Below are 19,149 nucleotides of genomic sequence, written 5' to 3'. Positions count from 1 at the left end.
TGTGACAAAACCAGTATGTATCACAGACAGCATGGCTTCCTGGCTCCAAGTAGACTATCTGCTATGCTATGCTAACTCTTATAAAGTAACTACTAAAGAAAAAAATTAAGTATCCAAATTTCTAGATGAAATCTTTCAAATGGTTTAAATAGAATCAACAAAAGGCTGGGAAAACTGAAATAATGGCAAGTAGCATGGAACTTTCCTGTAATACAGTATCAAGAATGCTAAAACTAAGCACAAGTTGAGGTTGATGAGGAAAGTTAAGAATCAGAAAAGGTATTTTTCTTTGTTTTGCTATATTGAAAGAGTTTAAATAAAAGATAGAACTACTGCTTGAGAAATAGGAGACTAGAATAACAGAGAAGATAGAACTATTCCATTCTTATCCTGCCTCTAGATTCTCTGTCAAGGAGAAATGACCCCTGCCCTGCAAATGTCAGGACAAAAACATGGCTGACAGGGAGTGGATACTATAGATAAGGAAAGAGGTAGGAAGAAATAACCTAGTTTGACTTGATGGATCCAGTCATCTGACCCAGAGAAATTACATCCTAGCATCTGAAAGAACTGGAAGATATGATTGCTAAATCACTCTGCCAGCAGTATGTTCCAGATATAATGAAGAATAGGAGCAGTACCAGAGATAGACTTTCAAAGCTAGAAAATTAGTCTGCAAACTATAGATGAGTGAGCTTGATTTGACTCCTGGGAAAATTCTGGAATAGACTAAAGAGATGGTTAGTGGACAACTAGAAATGAAAGAGAGATTATAAAGAGTCAACATGGCATCGAGAACAAATTATGATAGAATAACCTTCTTTCCTTATTTTGATGATTAGTAAATAGTAGGTAAAAGTAGGACAGCTAGGTGGTACAGTAGATAGAGCACTGGGCCTGGAGTCAGAAGACCAGAGTTCAAAACCAGCCTCAGATATTACCTACTAGCTATGTGATCCTGGCAAGTCACTTCACCCTGTTTGCCTCAGTTTCCTCAAATATAAAAATAAGCCAGAGAAGGAAATGGCAAACCACTCCAGTATTTTTGCCAAGAAAAACCCAAATGGGGTCATGAAGAGTCAGACATGACGGAAATAGCTGAACAACAACAAAATTGACAAGTTTTGATATGATGTACAGGAATTTTTCCTAATCGTTACAAAAGAATGGAGTGGACTAACTTGGATTACAGTTGAAATCAATGGTGGCAACAATAATCCTGAGATATGTGTGAATGCATGAGCCAACAAGTTGTCAGCACAATATGACTTCCAGAAGGGACAAGAGAATTCTGTTGCTGATGGTTGGTACCACGGTGCATGACAAGAAATTGTGTGGATTTTTAGCATATAGGAGAGACCTGTGGGATGACCCATTCTGTATGCCCAGGGCAATGCCCTCATGCTCAAGGACTATGACTTCAACTGTAGCAAAGTTAGGTTCAGAGACAGAACCCACATGGGGTTCCCCATATGGGAATAGAGGTGATGGTAGCAGGCCTGAGATTCTGGCTGGGTCAGAGATGCTGATGAAAGAGTCAGTCATCCTAAACCAAGGTTGGGAATTGACAAAAGGCCCAGACTTAAGGGACAAAACTGCTTTGAATAAGTGATAAGACTGTTTGGAGAAAGAAGGCTCTCTCCTCAATTCTGCCTCTTGGACTACTTAAGTTCTTTCAAGATTCAGCTCATGTGCTTGTGTTCTATATGAGACCATTAATGGTTGACAAAATTACTTTGCACATGTATTACTTATTTACCTATGAAGATGGCATGTTCCCCTAGTAAGCTCCTTGAAGGCAAGAATTATTTTTTGTCTTTGTCTCTATTGGAAGCAACCAGGCACATGCCTTTCAGATACTAGCATGTTTTCAGAACTCAGATAATTAAGAAATTCTGCCATCTCTGCCAAATGTTGAAGGCAAGAGAATTCTTCATCAAGGGAATATCTCATGATCTCTGACTTCAAATGCAAGAAACTTTTTTTGATCTTTTTTTTTAGTAAGAACTTAGAGGGCTGATAAAACTGACCCCAATAACTTCCAATATAAGCCTAACATTTCAGACTTAGTTTAAGAATACTTAACAACATGCTTTATGACCAGGGCCAAGGCCCAAAGAAAGGAGATGTGAATGGCTATCACTTTTGAAGAATCCCTAGATGCTGGAGTGTGTTGGTTAGTGTGTAGTAACTGACAAGAAATAAACTGTTCATGTTTATGCTGTGTAGGGTATAAAACAGTATGTTTTACATTGCTGGAAGGCAACCTGGGCATAAATAGGAGTAGATATTCATTTATGTACAGAAATTGAACTTTAGCAACAGGCAAAAAGCCATTATGGTTACTCAGCTAATTGGTGGTCCATTTGAGGGCAGGTGCCCCAAAGAGAGGTTGTCCACAGCACTATCGCCGTCCAGAATTTCAACCCCTGATACAAAATCTGATGGAGTAGTTGTCATGGCAGTAATAATCACCAAAATGGAACTTCAGAGGTCACATGACCTGGATACGGAGGGAAAACAAAAGATGGCCTTCCAGACTCAGAATGGCTTCTATGGGCATTTAGTTAAGCTGTCTGCTTTCTGCAAAGCCTCTATATTCTTTCAATAATAATAAATGCAATGTTTTTAAAAGTATTTGTTCAAGCGGTAATAGTCACAGATCCAAAGAATCTCTTTTTGGACCAGACCTCAGATAGCATCCACTCCAATCCATATTTGAAGAAAAAGCCCCTCTACAACATCCCCAACAAAGTCATCCAGTGTTTTGTTGAAGTTTCTAGTGAAGGAGATTTCACTGCTTCATAAAGCACCCCATTCCATTTTTCCAGAGCTCTAATTGGAAGTGTTTCTTTAATAAAGCTTAAATTTACCACTGCAACTTCCACCTTTTGCTCCTAGTACAAACAATTAAATTCAAAATGAATTTCTATGGTAAGTGTTGGAGCTATCAAAACAAAAGAACAGTACTTGAGCTTAAGAGGATTGAATTCTACTAGTAGAAGGGAATACAAAAATGACAAAGATAAGTATATACAATGCAATCTGAGGAAGGAGAAAGTATTAACAACTATATCAAGAAAGGCTTCTTTCAGCAGGTGGTGGCACCTTAGATGAATCTTGAAGAAACTTAAGGATTCTAAGCAGTCAAGGAAATGATTCCTACATCCTAGAAAGAGAGAACAGACTGAAAAGGCAGAGGCAAGAGATGGAATGCCAAATTTGGGAAAGAAACAGCAAACAGTCCATAACAAGGGCAGCTAGGTGGTATAGTGGATAGAGTGGAATCAAGAGGACCTGAGTTCAAATCCGACCTCAGACACTGACTAAGCTATGTGACCCTGGGCAAGTCAGTTTCTTCATTTGCAAAATGAACTGGAAAAAGAAATGGCAAACCACTCCAGTATGTTTGCCAAGAAAACCCCAAATGGGGTCACAAAGAGTCAAACACAACTGAAGAACAAACCATCCACAAGGCAGCATGGTAGAAGGAAAAGGACGGTAAGAGGACCTGGGTTCAAATGTCACCTCTGACACTACCTATCACCTGTGTGACCTTGGGCAAATCACTTAATCTCTCTAGGTCTCAATTTCCTCATCCGTGAAATGAGTTGTTTGACCTACATTCATGATTGATTTGCCTAGAAGGTAAACCCGGAGGAGGAGGCTGGAGCTAGACTGTACAGAGTTTTTAAATGCCACACTAGGGGCTTTCCATTTTATCCTATAAACAGTGATGGAATCCTAATAAAACTGCCCCCAGCCCCAACATTCTAACTTCCTTATGGTCCCCACTGAACAGCAGGTATGTATTGATTTAACCACACGATCTGGCTTTAACCACACCTCAGTCCCCCATTCAATACAACCACTGCCTCTAGCTAACCTCTGTCCCCAGATCCAAATCTCATGTTTAAACAGGTGTATCCAAGCAAAAGCACATCATCCATCTACCCCAAGACAGTGCCACAATACCTAACTATCCATCTTGACCAGACAGGACCACAATAGCAGAAGGAAATCAGAAAGCAGAAGGAAATGCTTGACCATCAAACCATAGATGGCATCCTTCCCCATTACCTAATCCTTTAACAAACCTTACCTGCCTCTTTAATATTCATAATTTCTGTTGTGTGATCAGCATCATTACACTATAAATTTGCCTGTGTTGTCTTACCAAGATGCTGGTTGCTCTTGGATCCTAGCCTGCTTCTGAGGAGCATCAATCCTCAATAAATGCCTATACCTGGATTGGAAGTGGTCTGATTCTGAATCCTTTGAGACGACCCCTACAATATACCATGAAACTGCAACAAACAACAGGGAGGCATTGAAGTTTCTTGAGTAGAAGTGTGGCATGACAAAATAAAGGAAAATGAGTTTAATTTCTCTTCCACATGACAATGCTTCAGATACTTAAAGACAGCCCTCATATCCAGTCTATCAAAGTTGGTCATCACACCATTGTTGTTGCTGCGGACAATGTTCTCCTGCTTCTGCTCACTTTACTCAGCCTCAGTTCATGTAAGTCTTGTCTTCTCCAGTATAAATATCCCCAGTTTCTTAAAAGTTTCTTCATTCGTTCTTCATATGGGCCTCCTCTCCTGTGGTCTCACCAGAGCAGAGAACAAGTGGGTCTATTGGACTACTTGGTCCTTGACTCTAGGTCTCCCTTAATGTAGTCTCTGATCATATATTTTTGTTGTTGTTGTTCTCAAAAAGACTCCTTACAGTTCCTTGGCTCTGGATATTTTCTCAGGATGTCTCCCATGCCTGGAATGTTCTCCCTCCTCGTTTCCACTGACTAGCTTTCCTGGTTTCTTTCAATACCCAGTTAAGATCTCATCTTCTCCAAGAAGCCTTTTCTGATTCTTCTTTATTTTTAATTCATTTTTTAAACTTTATTTTAAGTTTTCAACATTCACTTTTATAAGGGTTTGAGGTCTAAGCTTTTCCTCCTCCCTCCCCTCCCCCTTCCCTAGATGGCATGCAATCTGATATAAGCTATACATGTATCATCATATTAAATATTATTTACACATTAGTCATGTTGTAAAGAAGAATCAGAATGAAAGGGAATAACCACAAGAAAGAAAAAAAACAAAGAGAAAAGGGAGAGAAAATAGTATGCTTCGATCTGCATTCAGGCTCCATGGTTCTTTCTCTGGATGTGGATAGCATTTTTCATCATGAGTCTTTTGGAATTGTCTTAGATCATTACATTGCTGAGAGGAGCCAAGTCTATCAAAGTTGGTCATTGCACCATTGTTGTTGCTGTGCACAATGTTCTCCTGGTTCTGCTCACTTTACTCAGCTTCAGTTCATGTAAGTCTTGCCAAGTTTTTCTGAAATCTGCCTGCTCATCATTTCTTATGGAATGATAGTATTCCATTACATTCATATACTACAACTTGTTCAGTCATTCCCAAGTTGATGGGCATCCACTCAATTCCTAATTCTTTGCTACCACAAAAATATTTTTGTACACATGGGTCCTTTTCCCATTTTTATGATCTCTATGGGATACAGACCTAGAAGTTGTATTACTAGATTAAAGGGTATGCACTTTTATAGCCCTTTGGGCATAGTTCTAAATTGCTCTCCAGAATGGTTGGATCAGTTCACAACTCCACCAACAATGCTTTAGTGTTCCAATTTTCCCTTATCTTCTCCAACATTTATTATTTTCCTGTTTTGTCATGTTAGTCAATCTAATAGGTGTGATGTGGTACCTCAGAGTTGTTTTAATTTGCATTTCTCTAATCAATAGTGATTTAGAGCATTTTTTCATATGACTATAGATAATTAATTTCCTCCTCTGAAAACTGCCTGTTCATATCCTTTGACCATTTATCAACTGGGGACATGACTTGTATTCTTATAAATTTGACTCAGTTCTCTATATATTTGAGAAATGAGGCCTTTATCAGAGACAATGGCTATAAAAATTGTTTCCCAGCTTTCTGTTTCCCTTCTAATCTTGGTTGCATTGGCTTTGTTTGTGCAAAATCTTTTCCATCTAATTTAATAAAAAACCATTTTGCTTTTCATAATGTTCTCTATCTCTTGTTTGGTTGTAAATTCTTCCCTTCTCCACAGATCTGACAGGCAAACTATTCCTTGTTCTCCTAAATTTGCTTATAGTATCAGCCTTTATGTCTAAATCGTGTACCCATTTGACCTTAGGTATATGGTATAAGATGCTGGTCTATGCCTAGTTTCTGCCATACTATCTTCCAGTTTTCCCATAACTTTTGTTAAATTGTGAGTTCTTATCCCAGAAGCTAGAGTCTTTGGGTTTATCAAACAGTAGATTATTATAGTCATTGACTACTGTGTCTTGTGTACCTGACCTATTCCACTGATCCACCACTCTATTTCTTAGTCAGTACCAAGTAATTTTGATGACTGCTGCTTTATAATACAGTTTTAAATCTGGTACAGCTAGGCTACCTTCCTTTGCATTTCTTTTCATTAATTCCCTTGATGTTTTTCTCCAGGTGAATTTTGTTATTTTTTTCTAGCTCTACGAAATACTTTTTTAGTAGTTTGGTTGGTATGGCTCTGAATAAGTAAGTTGATTTAGGTAGAATTGTCATTTTCATTATATTAGCTAGACTTACCCATGAACAACTGATATTTAATAAAAGAGAAAACGAATTCTGACTTTATTTGTGTGAAAAGTGTTTTGTAATTCTGTTCATATAGTTCCTGTGTTTGTCTTGGCAGGTAGACTCCCAAATACTTTATATTGTCTACAGTTACTTTAAATGGAGTTTCTCTATCTCTCACTGTTGGGCTTTGTTAGTAATAAATAGAAATATCAGTGATTAATGTGGGTTTATTTTATATCCTGCAACTTTGCTAAAGTTGTTAATTATTTCAAGTAGTTTTTTTGTTGATTCTCTAGGATTCTCTTAGGTATACCATCATATCATCTTCAAAGAGTGATAGCTTCAATTACTGTTTCTTCTCTTATTGCTAAAGCTAACATTTCTAGTACAATATTGAATAACAATGGTGATAATAGACATCCAAGTTTCACCTCTGATCTTATTAAGAAATGCTTCTAGCTTATACCCATTACATATAATGCCTGCTGATGGATTTAGATAGATGCTACTTATCATTTTAAGGAAACTCCATTTATTCCTATGCTCTCTATTGTTTTTAATAGGAATGGGTGTGGCATTTTGTCAAAAGCTTTTTATGCATCTACTGAGATAATCATACAATTTCTGTTAATTTCTGATTCTTCTTAATAGTAGTGCCTTCTCTTTGTTGATTCCTGCCCCCCCCCCCATTTATCCTGCATATAGCTTCTCTGTACGTAGTTGTTTGCATATTGTCTTCCCCATTAGATTGTGAACTTCTTGAGGACAAAGACTGTCTTTTGCCTTTCTTTCTATACTCAATGCTTAACAAAGCACCTGGCAAATAGAAGACTTCTTAATAAATTCTTATTGACTGACTGACAATTCTGGTTCATATTGGGCTTGCAGTCTACAAAAATCCCTGGCTCTTTTTCCATACAAACTGATGCCTAAACATATCTCCCTCACTGTGGACTTGTAATTCATCCTAATTACATCCTCATCTATTCTATTCCCAGGACCCCGCCCAGCATGCAGAATTTGTCTAAGCCATCTTCCAATATCACCATCAGTACCAGCTACTTGAAAAAGTGCAGAAATTCCAATTTGAAGAAAAGTCGAAGTCCCTGAGGCATTCAAAAGGACAATGGGGAGTCTTAAGTGTTACCTTATTGTGTTGAGTGACCCCTACCTCTGCCAGCTATCTACAGATATTCCTTGGCAAAGTATGGTGACATGCCAATTTATCCCTATATTCTCTGCCTTGACATTTTCACCCCCAGGCTTTCATTTGACAAGTGGATTTAATAAAAGAGAAAACAAATTTAATGACCTAGAAAAGTGGTTCACCTCAGATCCTACTTTTATATACTTAGATGGGAAGAAAAACTGCATTATGGAGAACAATACATTGTGAAGGGGCCCTCTTTTCACAGGCAACGCTACCACTGCCCACAGCCTGTCTCTACACATACTTTTTCCAGAAACTGATGAAGACAAGAAGAAAAAAAAACTTATCGTACCCAGCAGATGGAGACGCTCGTAAGACTACATTTAAAGCACCATTTTAAAGGAGTATGGTATCTCACCATTGCCTAAAGCAGCAGACATGTAAAACTCAAAACTCCCAAGAAAACTAAATGAAAATGTAATTGGGAAATTTTTAACAAATTTTAAAAAATACAACATAATGTCTACATGTGGTTTTCTAAAGTCTATCTGGCCAGCACAGGCTGTTTCTATTGAATTTGACACCACTGACCCACACAGACCATTAGAACATATAGAATACCTTTGGAATACATGGCTGTCCAAATAATGCTTAACCTATAATAGCAGGTTGAACTTCAATATCACCTATGTTCCCTGACATCACTAAGATCTAACAGATCAATAACCCCCCAAAGTCCAATTGATTAATTAATTTTTGCATCCATTGAACCTCAACTAGATCTATTATTGTTAACACTTTTACAAGCTTGACTCTCAGTTTTTACACCAGTTTCCTGCTTCTGGAGATATCACCTGGAAACTGTTTCTACATGTTGCAGTCCCTACCTCATCGGCAGCAACAAATACTTCACAACTAGAAAACAAAGTTTTCTCCACCCAAGTCCTTAGCACTATAAAATGTTTCAACATCATAAAATAATGTAATTCTCTTCAGTGAAAATGACATTAAAGATAATTGCCATCTGCTTTGCTACTTTACCCCAAGGACCTCAGGAGTTTCACCTGACTCTCAGCAGAAATCTCCTGTGTGTTGTCTCCCTTATTAGAGTATCAGCTTCTGGAGGGCCCACATACTCATAGCTTTACTCTCTGTATCACCAGAGTGTAGCACTGTCAGCACTTCTTCCTTCACCGACTTAGCCCCGGAAGACACTCTGGCTTGCACTGGGCCTGCCTTTAAGCCAAGAAGGCTAGATAAACTAGGGCCTGGAAATGGAGGTCCTAGTGATGACCCTAAACTACTGTGAATTAGCGTTGGATTAAGAACTGATGCGGACGGGCTGGAGGACAGGGTTGGGGGAGGGGAAGGGGCACATTGGGGAAGTTAGGCCACAAACAACTTCGCCAGGCCCGCCTCTCTTCGCGATGGCAGGGTGTGGTGGGGGCCACGGCCCCTCCTCGGCCCAGGCTGCAGCTTCTCTCCAGCTCGTCACCCGACACACTTCCCTTCTCACTCCCCTCCTCCTCCCCCTCCGCCCCCTCTCCCTCTTTCTACAGTGTGCAAGGGAGACCAAGCCGTCCATATGGACACGTTCCCTCTCCTCCCCACTCCAGAACACCAACACCGCCGTCCCCACCCTTCCACCCCGCCAAGATAAATTTAAAGGCGGGTGCAGAGCCAGAATAGCGACACACCACAGGGCAGCCTGTGGCCCACGACTGAAACTCCAGCTCTGGCGAGTGAGACAAATGACAGTCTCCAGGCCCGGAGCATGCCGGGAAGCGGAGGAGGGGCGCCCCGGGGGATTCTGGGAGTGGTAGTTGAGCGGCGGGGCTCTGTCCAGGCTTCTGCGCAGTTTCCTTTTCTCTGGGTTTGCTGCATTGTCCGTCAGGTCAGCTCCAAGTTCAAGGTGAGTCCGGCTCCATCTCCCTTCCCCTGCTTCTGTCTGTGCCTCGGCGCTCTGGGACTGGCTGACAGAAGGGAGAACGCGGTGCGGGGCTGTGGCAGCGGATACCACCCGGGCTCCCCGGATCCTCCGGCCACGCGTGCTCCGACCCAGCCCCTTAGGCTGCCCCGGACGAACCGGACCGAGCCTTGGGCTGAGCCGGCCCATCCCACAGGGCGGCTCTGCGGGGTCAGAGACCCGGAGGGGCCCCTCCAGGTCTTCTCGTCCAAGCCTCTGGCGTTAAACATGAGGAAACTGAGGAACAGGGCAGTGACTCGTGGGGCATCCCTCAGGTGGTAAACGTCAGAACTCCGCTCGAAACCCCATCCGCTGCCCCCGGGTCCGGCACGCTCCCACCACTCCCTGCTGCCTCAGTGTGCCTTACTTACCCCATGTGAGTGACCATCTCTGTGCCTGATTTCCTGTGTGATCCAGCCGTGCGATTCTCCATGTGACAGTGTGACAGTCCGGTGTGCCTTGTCACCATATTGTGTGGTCGCCTCTGTGTGGATGACTGAGCTGTGGGAGCACGTGAGGTGAATTTTGGGAGGAGAGGGTCACCTGTATTCATGCCTTTTATCTGGTTGCCTATGTGACCTTGTATGTATAAGTGAAATCATTACTGAGTGTGACTCTGTGTGTAAATGTGGTTGCCTACATGCACGACTCTGTTATGTGACCTTCTTTATGGTCTCCCACAAGCGCCCCTCTTATATGACCATTTATGTATTCACCTGCATGTGGTCATCTGTTTGTGGTTGCCTTAGCATAACCATGCATTTTGTATATGTGTATGACCTGTGTGTGTGGTCAGCTATGTGAATGGCTGTGTGTGTAGGAGTACACATAGGGAGTCATACATGCAAGATCATGTACTCAGGCAACCACATGTATGTGCATGATTTTATGTTTGTGTGATTACTTCTGTGTGGCTCTACATCCTTTCAAATGCATATAGTCTTGTATGTGGGGTCACCTATATGTGATCTTAGATATGTGTGTCTTCACTTTGTGTGATTTTATATATGTTTATGAATGTGGTCTTCTGTATGCCTGACTGTGTTTGTGAAGGTATGACTATGTGTTTGCTGTGTGTTTTTGGTGACTTGTGTGTATGTGACCATTTATGTGTGTTTTACCTATGTGGTCATTACATTATGTATATGTGAGCACTTGTATGTATGACCATATGTGTTTATGTATGGTCATGACCTTGTGTGGGTGTGGGTGTTGTTGCCATTCTGCATCATTTGTGTGCTTATTTGTGGTCACTTGCATGTAAGTAATTGTCTCTGTGTGCCCATGCACCACTTATCTGTGAGTGGGTCTGTATATGAGGCCATGTATGTGTGTGATTATCATTACTTATGGTCTGCTATGTCAGGTGACTAGCTGGGTGCTTGACCTTAGGTATATGGTTGTCTGGGAGTGAGACCTTGTTAGATGACAGTGTTCATGACCCTAGTGTGGATCTAACCCTCTGAGTATTATCACCTATTTGTTCCCATTGCAGGACCCTTCTCTTTGACTGTGTTTGACTATGTATATGACTAACTAACCACACTCCAGTGACTGAGTACCCTTGATGTCAGTGGAGGGTGCTAGGGGAAGAAGGAAGGTTTGTCTATATTTCCTGGTTCTGAGTATATGGTAGGTAGTGTTAAAATAAGAAGTATGTATCTGATAAGAGCTCCATACACACTTGTGTGCCTGAGTAGTCATAGAATGGCACAGACTGTTTAGTCCAACAACTTAATTTTACAAGCGAAGAAACTGAGTCATTCCTTAAGAAAGGAAGTGACTTGTATCAATCAGAGGAAGGGTTCTTTGCTATTGAGATGAGAACTGAGGTAATGAGGTCTTATGAAGTAGGTATCTTGCTTAGGGGACACACCTGACCTGAATCTTCTAAAACTCAAACTCTCTTTTATCAGGAAAAAGGCAGATTAGTCAAGGAAAAGCTGATTTTTGGACTGATGTCAGTATTTGGCAATACTTGTTAGTCTGAAAAGACATTTTCAAAGATGAAATATATAAAATCTCATTACAGGTCAATGTTAAGAGATGAACATTTGCAAATGATTTTAATGACAAGGAACACTAACTTTGAACCCCAATTAAGTGAGCTATTATTTCCTCCAAAAATAATTCCATTCTTCTTACTAGTAGACCATATTGCAAAAAAAAAAAAGTATTCAGTTATTGTTGTCATAGTTTGAATTTCATCAATAAAAATGTTATAGAAATTTGTTTTCTCTCTTGTTATATTAAGTACCTACATAGCATCTTTGAGTTAGCCTCATGGCCCTCAAAGCTTAGAATATTTACCATCTGGCTCTTTATAGAAAAAAAAAAAATTGGCTAACCCCTGCATTAGAAAATAAGCTTTTTTGAAGGAAGTAATATCTTGTATCTTTATGTCTCTTCTTAGTCTTCTATCTTTCCACTTATGCCATTTTACTTTACTTTGATTTATCAACATAGAATAGTGTTAAAAAAAAAAACCTGGCGTGTTAAAATCAGTTTACTGAATGTTACTATCATTTTCTGAGCTGTTCCTATGCTTTCAACAAGCAGGCTAATCTATTCATTTTTATGTATCCCACTGGATACAGACTGTGCTATTGAGATAAAATCATAAGGAGTAAATGGCATAAATCAACATAACTTCTTTTTATTCCCCAGACACACAGTTATATTCTAGTGAGGGCCAAAACTTCACCTGAGTTCAAACCTAGTCTCAGACACTTCCTAATTGTGTGTCCTTGGGCAAGTTACTTAACCTCTGTTTGCCTTGGTTTCCTCAGGTGTAAGTGGAGATATCAAGTGGAGAATCAGAAGAGATGATATTTGTAAAGTGCTTAGCCTAGCACCTGGCTTGTAATAGCACTATATAAATGCTAATTGTTATTATTATCATTATTATTTTATTGCCTTTCATTTAGAGAGGCAAGATAAGGCTGAAAAAGTAGAATCCCCAGAGTTGTATAAAGAGTGCTAGATTAGAGATCTCAATTTGAATTTCAATTCTATCACTTCTCATGGAGATGATTAGACTAAATGTCCCCTAAGGTCCAAATACATAGGTTCCTAGACATCACAACCTTCCTAAGGGAATGACCTTGAGCAAGTGACTTAACATCTCTGGGCCTTAGTTTCCTCATCTGTAAAATGAGGAGGTTAAATTCAGTCCCTTAAGATTAGATCATAAAATCTCACAGCAGCAACAGTCTCAGATTGCATGACTTAAGGGCAGAAGTTTTCCTTTCTGAGCTAACAGAACTTTGTTCTGCCCCTAGTTGAACAAATATTTATTAAGTGCCTTCTATAGGCTAGGCAGTGGGACAGATAAAATGTTTAGATTAGACATAGTCCATGCTTTCATTGAGTTTATAGTTTAGGAATGGGGTGAGACACAAATCACTATAAAATGTGATACATGCTTTTTTAAAAGATTAAATAAGGTGTAAGATGTGTATAAATGGGTTTTCAACTGGAGGGATTATGGAAGGCTTCCTGAAGCAGGTGGCCACTTAGCTGAACTTTGCAGGTTAGATAAGAATTCAGTGAGCATTGCAGGCATAGGAAATGGTTTGAGCAAAGATCCAAAGGTAAGAATACAGGATGTGTATAGGGGTTGGCAGTAGTCCAGTTTTCCTGGAGCTTAATGTAAGCAGGAAAAGAAGTAGATAAGGTCAGAAAGGTAAGATCACACTAGATTATGTGATTTGGTAATAAGTAGGGAACAGAAGGGACCTAACCAGATATATGCATAAGGAAGATGACTCTGGCAATTGGGAAAAGAATGGAGGCAGAAAGGTCACTTAAGAAGCTTTTACAATTGTCTAGCCAGGTTGTAATGAAAACCTGTACCAGGGTAGTAACAGTAAGGATGAAGAGGTGGGGACAAATAGGCAAGATGGTACAAAGATAGAATCAACAGATTTAAACATAGGTAGTGAAGAAGCTGGCCAAGGAAATATAAAGAAATACCTAGAGTTCTGAAATAAAAGAGAAAAGGTAGATAATTATATGTTATTACATGGACTTTTGCTGGTGCTTAAACTTTGCTCAATCCTCACAGAGCTAGAGCAGCTCTGAAGAACAAGAATGTGCTATTTGATAGTGGAATGCAGCTGAGCCCACAATTTCATCACAATCAGATAAAAAGCTTCTAAATATTATTGTTGTTGTTCAGTCATGTCTAACTCTTAATGACTCCATTTGGGGTTTTCTTGGCAACGATAATGGAATGCTTTGCCAATTCCCTGTTCAGATCATTTTACAGATGAGTAGGTAAGGCAAACAAGGTTAAGTGACCTGTCCAGAGTCGCACAGCTAGTAAGTGTCTGAGGTCAGATTGAACTCGTGAAGATGAGTCTTCCTGATTCCAGCCCAACACTCTATCCACTGTGTCACCCAGCTGCATTCTAAATGTACCATAGGTAATTTAATTTAACTATACCATAGATAAATTATACTTCCCCCACAAGCTCCTTAATTCTTTGACAGGTAGTTGTTGTTTATTCTTCATTTTCCAAGAGGTCCAGTGACATCACAGGTGATGCCTTGATTCCATGTAAATTGGATTTAAGTGAGGCAGACTTGGACGAAGTCCTCAGCCTTACTCTCTTGTCCTGAGTCATCATAGTCCAGGACAAAAGTCAAGACTACTGGCAATGTCCTGGGATGCTGTGGATAACCTTGGCATCTTTGATGCCTGACCAAGCTCTCAACTTCTGCAGTGCCTGCTTCAGCTGCCTTCATGGCCATTGGAACAAATTGTTCTCATCTGCCCATTCCACTACAGAAAATCTTCACATGCTTAGAGTAGACAGCCTCCTAACTCACCAACAGGTTTGGTCTGTCAGTTTCCCTCCACCCAGGGTGTGTCTACTGTGCATGCTACAGTTTCTTGGAGCCACAGGTGAGAGTTGAGTGAATCAGGTGGATATCAAAGGTGGATGAGCAGCCCTGAAAAGGTTGTGGCAAGCCATCACACCAGAGGTGCTAGTCCTCCTGGACATCCCATGCACCCCAGGTGACAGGTGCATGACAAATGAGTAGCTTCCTATGAGAGTCAGCCACAAAATTTAGCCATGAAAGCTGCCAACAAGAAGACAAAGGATTAAAAGTCTGTTAGTATGGTGATGTGATCATCTTAAACTTTTCAGGCCTAGTCTTTCTAGCACTACATTGTCTCTGCTCTAGACATTACTGTCTATTCCAGATATTATCCTTCCTTCTGACTGCATCCCCTTTCTTTTCTGAAATCACCTACAACCTTCTATCTTAAAATATCCTATGGACTATGGTGCCTCCTGGCCTTTGACATTAGAACTGTAAAAGCTTTTGGATATTCCTGGTTGAGCTTCTACCCCCATTCCCATGTTGGTGTTCCTGAACTACCCAAATCAAGGAATTATTTTGGAGCCAGGAGTACCACTACAGTACCTAGAAGGAATGATGATAACATAGCTCCTTCAAGAACAAGTCATGCCAGACTAACATTATTTTTTTTCGCAAGATAAGTAGACATTGGTGGGAGAGGGTAGATGAAGTATATCTAGATTTCAAGAAAGAATTTAAGTCTCATACAATCCTTATGGAAAAGTGGAGAGATGTGGCATATGTGATAGTGTAATTAAATGGATTTGGAACCAGTATAATGATTGAATAAAAAGAGTATTCGCTAATGGGATGGATTTAGCCTACTCTGATGTCTCATTTTACCATGGAGATAATCTTGGATTCTCAAAGACTGTGCCAGTGGAATATCAGCTTTGGCATATTTTACCATGATAGAAAGGCTTTGAATACAGATGGGGGTGGGAAGAGATATCATCTTTCTTAGGAGCAGCTTAGCTAAGTACAGACAGGCTTAACCCCAGTATTCTGTACACTTAGTGATAATTTCTTTGGCCATGGCAGTTGATCACATGAAAAATATGATATGGATATTTGTAATATGTAACATCCTTCCAGTTGGGCAGAGTGGTAGAATAGGGAAGAGGGTGCTAAGAATCACAGTTTTTAGACTATCTTTTAGAGATCCTATATCTCTAGGAAAAAAAAAATCAATGATGCCAACAGCTTCACATACTAAAGCATCCACCACACTAGGGCTGTTGGAATTCTAAATAAACAGTCCTTGTTCAGTGACCAATAAATAGATATGCTAGTGAAGGAACTGAATTCTAGAAATCTTTATAGTCTCACTATCTAAAAAAAAATAAAACAAGGGAATTGCAAGATAAATGGAAGAATCGTTGTTCACAGATTCCCCTTAGACAAGCAAATAAAGGTGTTGGCAGAGTTAGTTTTATATAGTACCTAAAGGCAACAAGAAACATTTCATAGAACATTTGCTCTTCTCAAATTGTTCTCTTCTTGATGAGTATTTACAAAAAGACCATCATGAAAATAATAAGAGGATGAAGAATTATATGAAGGATGAAGAAATTATATGAAGAACTTGATAAGGGCCTCCAAATTAAACTAATATATACTTTGATACTTAGTGATTTTGAGGCAAAGGTGAGGATAGTAAAAAATGTTAGAAAATATACCTCAAGAATTAAGAATGAGAGAAGCCCTACACCAATACCTCATGGATATTTCCTTTGAGAAAAGGACTAAAAGATGCTGGACATGGCAAGCGCTGAATAACATCACTGAAAAGTCAAACTGATTTTATTTGAACAGTCAGACCAGTGACTTGTTAGAGAAAAGATTAAAATTAATACAAGACTAAAAGGAATAAAAATGAGAAAAATATACAGTGGGCAATTAAAGCAACATTGGAGGGTCTATGGGAAGACAGGCATATTAATGAGCTTTTCTTAGAATTGTGAATAGTTTTGACTGTTATGGAAAATAGCTTGGAATTATGCAAGAAAATTTACTAAACTGTTCATACCTTTTGACCTATTGACTTCATTACTAGACAAATACGCCAAAGAGACTTAAAAAAAACACATATAGCCAAATATTTGTATCAGCATTGTTAGTGTCAAAGAAAAAAATGAAAATGAAGTGGTTACCCATTAATTGGGGCATGGCTGAACAAACTGCAGAAATAGAATATAAGAAATGAATAATATAATTAATTTGCTTCTTAATGTTTTCACACCATGACACCTTTTTTTCCGGCTCCTCTTTATGTACTGGAGGACAACAGGTGCCTGCCCCATTAGAATACAAGTAGGCAAATTATGAGCCATGGGCCAAATCCAGTCCACCACCTGTTTTTGTACAGCCCACAAGCTAAAAATGGCTTAAGTTGTATTGAAATATAGCCATACTCCTTCATTTGTGTATTGTCTATGGCAGCTTTTGTGCTGCAATGGCAGAGCTGAGTAGTTGCAGCAGAAATCAGATATGATGGTCTCATCACTTTGACTTCTGTTCAGCAAATTCAGCAAATTGCAGTGAGAGTCACAATTCAACAGTTTTGAGTGCTCAACCTGTTGTCCCACTGTGACATTTTATTACCAGTAATGCTCAGCATGTCAAAAGAAGGTAGGTAGGTAGGTAGGAAGGAAGGAAGGAAGGAAGGAAGGAAGGAAGGAAGGAAGGAAGGAAGGAGGAGGAGGAAGAGGAGGAAAAGGAGAAGAAGAAGAAGAAGAAGAAGAAGAAGAAGAAGAAGAAGAAGAAGAAGAAGAAGAAGAAGAAGAAGAAGAAGAAGAAGAAGAAGAAGAAGAAGAAGAAGAAGAAGAAGAAGAAGAAAAAATTTATTATGATTTTTTGAGCTCAGGGTCAATAATTAAATTTTTTTTTTTCTGACCATGAATAACCACCCTCAACCACTATTATGGAACACTTAATGGCTTTAGAAATTGGCTTTTGCTGCAGACTTGATAATATTTCTTAATTAATTCAACCTAAAATTATAAGGCAAAATGGGGTTTTTATGGAAATTTATACTGTGGTAAAGCCAATTCAAGCAGCTAGGTAGCAAAGTGGATTGAGTACTAGGTCTGGAGTCAGGAAGACCTGAATTCAAAATATAGCCTCAGATAATTAATAGCTGTGGAGTCACAAAGAGTCAGACATAACTCAAATGACTAAACAACAACAAAAGCCAATTCAATGACGGCTAATGTTAAACAACATAGTCATAAATAATGTCAAGCTGCTTTATATACTTCCTCTGCTGTCAGAAGTTAAAACAAGAAGCAAAATCTCCATTCCCAAACAAATTTGTAGCAGATATGTTTTCCCAGCTCAGATTACAGTTCCAACAGTGTTTTTTGGGCCCTGATGCAAATACAAAAGTGTTCTATATTTCAAAATATGTCTAAATGTACAATTGATGACCTTCAATTGGATCTTCAATTGGAAGTGATTAATCTGCAATATTAATTAATCAATCTGCAAACAAAAGGCAAATATCAAGAGAAGAATCTAATCTAATCCTATAAATGCCTTCCAAGCAATATATATATATGCATATATATATATATTATCAACTAAAATTATATGTTCATGGACTGATACCAGTATTTGGCGATACTTGTTAGTCTGAAAAGACATTTTCAAAGATGAAATATGTAAAATCTCATTACAAATCAACATTAAGAGATGAACATTTGCAAATGGTTTTAATGACAAAAAACACTAACTTTGAACCCCAATTAAGTGAACTATTATTTCCTCCAAAAATAATTCCATTCTTCTTACTAGTGGACCATATTGCAAAAACAAAGAATTCAGTTATTGTTGTTATACTTTGAATTTCATCAATAAAAATATGATAGAAATTTTTTTTCTCTCTTGTTATATTAAGTACCTACATAGCATCCTTGAGTTAGCCTCATGGCTCTCAAAGCTTAGAATATTTACCATCTGGCTCTTTATAGGAAAAAAAAATTGGTTAACCCCTGCATTAGAATATAAGCTTTTTTTTTTAAGGAAGTAATATCTTGTATATTTATGTCCTTCCTTAGTCTTCTGTCTTTCCACTTATGCCATTTTACTTCACTCTTCCCAAACCTGTTCTTTACATTTATCGTAATAGTCAATTCCTTTATCCATGTCTTTTCTACCAGTCTGCCATTTATCATGGCCTCATTTCACTCTCAACCATACTTGATTCAATATGAACTCTTCAACCCTATAATACCTTATTGCCTTGAATATCCATTATTTCTTTCCTTCAGAACCCCAACCCTGTGAAATTCCCATCAGCTGTATTACCCTTATTACCAAATTGCCAAACACTGCTAGAGATACCTATAAAGCCATACTGAGTCCACTATTCATTAATACTATTTACCCTCCTACTGATCTTTCGCTACAGCACAATTCTTTTATTTTGCTCTTAATGACTTATTATTATATCCCCCATATTAGTTGCTCAATATATTCTCTCTCCTCAGATTTTCAATATAATTCTATCATATTTCTCTTCATCCTCAGCAGATAGACTCTCTCCC

The 19,149-nt window shown here is 39.1% G+C and overlaps 2 protein-coding genes across 5 annotated transcripts in view; one reads left to right on the top strand and one right to left on the bottom strand.

The window, feature by feature from the left end:
• The window catches only part of LOC118841668 (zinc finger protein 74-like), a 52,717-nt gene extending 42,528 nt beyond the window's left edge, over positions 1 to 10,189 (bottom strand). For all 3 annotated transcript variants that reach the window (XM_036749247.1, XM_036749249.1, XM_036749245.1), the window contains exon 1: positions 10,102 to 10,189. The gene's annotated coding sequence lies outside the window, so the exon portion shown is untranslated. The remainder of the gene's footprint in view (positions 1 to 10,101) is intronic.
• Positions 9,612 to 19,149, top strand: part of LOC118841653 (zinc finger protein 287-like) — a 30,491-nt gene continuing 20,953 nt past the window's right edge. For both annotated transcript variants that reach the window (XM_036749230.1, XM_036749231.1), the window contains exon 1: positions 9,612 to 9,676. The gene's annotated coding sequence lies outside the window, so the exon portion shown is untranslated. The remainder of the gene's footprint in view (positions 9,677 to 19,149) is intronic.

The sequence above is a fragment of the Trichosurus vulpecula genome, chromosome 3, assembly GCF_011100635.1.
Source record: "Trichosurus vulpecula isolate mTriVul1 chromosome 3, mTriVul1.pri, whole genome shotgun sequence".
Lineage (NCBI taxonomy): Eukaryota > Metazoa > Chordata > Mammalia > Diprotodontia > Phalangeridae > Trichosurus > Trichosurus vulpecula.
The sequence above is the reverse complement of the archived record's forward strand: the minus strand, read 5'-3'. Positions and strand labels throughout refer to the sequence as shown.